The 3,158-nt window shown below is 37.8% G+C and overlaps 1 protein-coding gene across 8 annotated transcripts in view; it reads left to right on the forward strand.

Moving 5' to 3' along the window:
- Positions 1-3,158, forward strand: part of rerea (arginine-glutamic acid dipeptide (RE) repeats a) — a 143,514-nt gene that overhangs the window by 126,090 nt on the left and 14,266 nt on the right. The gene's annotated exons all lie outside the window — the stretch shown is intronic.

A 3,158-nucleotide genomic window follows, 5' to 3' on the forward strand; every position in this document is an offset into this window, starting at 1 on the left:
TTTTTACTCAAATGATCATAGCTGAAAATACAGGCTCCTTTGTTTGCTGACATGTTACTGGTGTCAACAGTCCTTCAACAAGATTTGTAGGCACCTAAAAGTGAAAGTAGGTTCAAAATTTGTATTTTTAATTTGGCTTTTGAATTCGTTATTGTGGCTTTAACTATCTTGAGGAGTATATAATGTGTGTTGTTATTACATTTTACCTTATCTTTCTTGGTAAGATTACTGACAACCTTTTAATTAAAGGAAACAAATTGATTCTATATCTTTGAGGAACTGTTGTAATGGGGTGTTTGTGTACACGGTCAGAAGGATGTCAGAATTTCCTTTCTCTGCGTGTGGGTGTGCGCATGCGTCAATGTGTAAATCAGTACTGCACATAACTAGTTTCATGGTACAAATGGACTAACAATGATAAACAACACTTAAACTAATGTGATAATTATGTTGAAACAAAACATAGCAACAACATAGACTTTGTGTTGTTCCTCTTTAAGATGACTTTTACTAAAATCTTAATCTAATCTATATCTGCACAAGGAACATAGATTTTTTTTTTGTTGTTGTCTGGACTATAAAGGGAACGTGCTGTACATGTGCTTTTGCTTCAAAGTCCTCCACACCTTTGACTTAGTTGCTAAATTATTCTTAGATATGCATTTTGATTCATAAAGCAGTGCAGACCTTGCTGTTTCTGTGAGGCTGCTTCTGCTGGAAGTGTGCCGCCACAGTGCTGATGCAGACATCAAAGGAAGTCAATGGTGTTTGTCATACTTTTCAACACGTAATTTCCTTGTCTGCTGTGAGCTGATGATATGTCAGCCTTGCTTCTTACAGCCCCTACACATCATGTCATATGTTTTTTCTCAATAACTCTTTTAGTCTCAACTCCTTTGTGCTACATTTTGTATTTCTCAAAATCAATTCAGACCTTTTGAATAAGTGATTAAAGTATACAAACTGAGGTTTCTTCAATTATGTTTACTGGTTTAGAAATATACGACTAGTCCAGTTGACTGGCTATAAAGGAGGTATTAATGTGTTTCAACCTGGAGGGGGGAGTCTTCTTGGCAGGAGAGGTAATAGACCTCCAGGATCTAGGCCTGCCACCACCACCGAGCAGAGAGAGATTAATTTCTTCCTCCAAATGGAAAATAAACTGCCCTTTAAACATGTGAAAATGACTGGGAGGATAGCAACGACCGGAGGAGAAGGGGTAAGGTGGGACGTTTGCTCAATACAGCCACTGAAAAACCTGGGTTGTCACACAAGAAAAAATAAACTCTTTGCTTATGATTGAATTTGCTTTTGTGCTGTAAGACTGAAGTTGAGCAAGTGCCAGTCAATACCCAGAGAAAATGTGGGTATTGACAACATTTTTGGTATTGGAGTGACGTATTTCTGTCATTCCACTTGCATGCAAAGCCATCGAAAAAGAAGCATTTTGCCGAAATGAGGGTGTTCCTGCCCTGGGTCCTGGCTGGACAGCTGTTGTTGAGCCGGAGTGCAGAGCATAAAGCCCTTGAGTTGATATTCAGAGGTCCAGTACAGTGTGTCTGCCTCACACCGTTCCTCCCACTAGCCCATATTAGCTCAAACACCTAGTGCCAAGGGTAAGCACCCAGCCCTGTGTAAACAAACCAGGCCTGACTAGCACTCAGGAATGCTTTATATAAAGTCACATAAAGGCCCAGAGGGGGAAGTGGGTGTGTCGTCTTGACCGTCTTCAACTAGCTTTGCTGCTGCCACCATTTCTTTCACTACAGAGAGGACGTCATGAAACGTGAGCTTGCAGCTTCCAGTGTTTAAACAACTAAATATGCTGAAATGGCAGATCACAGATGACTCTACTCCTGATATTTTGATTGGAGGGTTTTTTGTAAAAATTTAGTTTTAGGGGTAATCAACTCACAGTATTTACTGAACAGATTTGTATCAACTACAGCTGTTTGCTGTCGTACAGATACAATTGACAGTTGAAAATTTGATCAAATTAAAAGGTCTTTGCTAATTTCCATACATAATTGAACCTGAACCATTTCATTGGTGGAAAAAGGTACTGCAGTTAACTTTAAGATGAAATGCTCTGAAGCTATTAATGTGCAAATGAGAACATAACTAGAACTTGATTATTTTAGGGACAAGGATATTTTCAGTGTTAACTCAAAATATGCATCACTGAGTAAAAAAACTGAAAAATTAACTCATGGCTAAAACTGTATTCAGTACAGCTTGCGCCTTTGTTTTCTATGAGAGAAATTATAAATTGCATGAAAATTCAAGTCATTTATTTACTTGTATCAGTTACATATCAGTCTTCTATATATTTATTAATTATAAAAATGTTTCACAATAGAACATGGGGCAACCATAATCTAATAAACTAGATAAACAATGGCAAATCTTTTTTATAAGCGTAGAACAAAAGCTTGGTGTGTATGTGTGAATGTTTATCATTTCAGTTTACCCTCAAGGCTCCATTCCTGCATCCTGTTTAGTTTGTTCTCTTGTGACTGATCTCCTTTACTCTACTTTTGAATATTTAAAGTTCACACAGTATTTCGGCACAGTATTCGCATTAGCACCGACATAGTTAAACAATTGTATTTTAGTAATTGTGTAGAATTTAGGTATTAAAAATTGAAAAAAAAACAGTCAGCTGGTATTTGCATAGCAATACATCAGCTGCAATTCATGTAAAGTTACAGAAGGTGAGAAAGACATAAAGGTGCGGTGTGTTAGAAAAGCTAACAAAGGTGAAATCACATTGTGTTTTGACAAGTGTCCTCAGATAGCAAGTAGTTTGACTACAACAGCTGGGCAAGTAGCAGCAATTGAAACATTCTTTTGGAACAATATAACTTAAAGGTGCCCTGCCACACAAAACCGTTTTTACTTGCATTTTTTGAAATTTGTTAAGTCCATATGTGTTTGTGTTATGTCGTGAAGGGGAAAATTAACTTCTACCTCCTCTGACAGTTTTAGTCACTGGAAAGAAATAAGTGGAGAAATCAGGCCAATTACAAAAGCTAGTCAGTCTGATTTCATGTTGCCTGAGCTCGTTACTATTCATGAGCTCGCCCAGATGTGCTGGGTAAAGGATACTGATAGCTTGGCTCTCATTGGCTAGCTGTTAGCCAGTCAGAGTCAAGCAG

This window comes from Etheostoma spectabile, chromosome 7 (genome assembly GCF_008692095.1).
Source record: "Etheostoma spectabile isolate EspeVRDwgs_2016 chromosome 7, UIUC_Espe_1.0, whole genome shotgun sequence".
Lineage (NCBI taxonomy): Eukaryota > Metazoa > Chordata > Actinopteri > Perciformes > Percidae > Etheostoma > Etheostoma spectabile.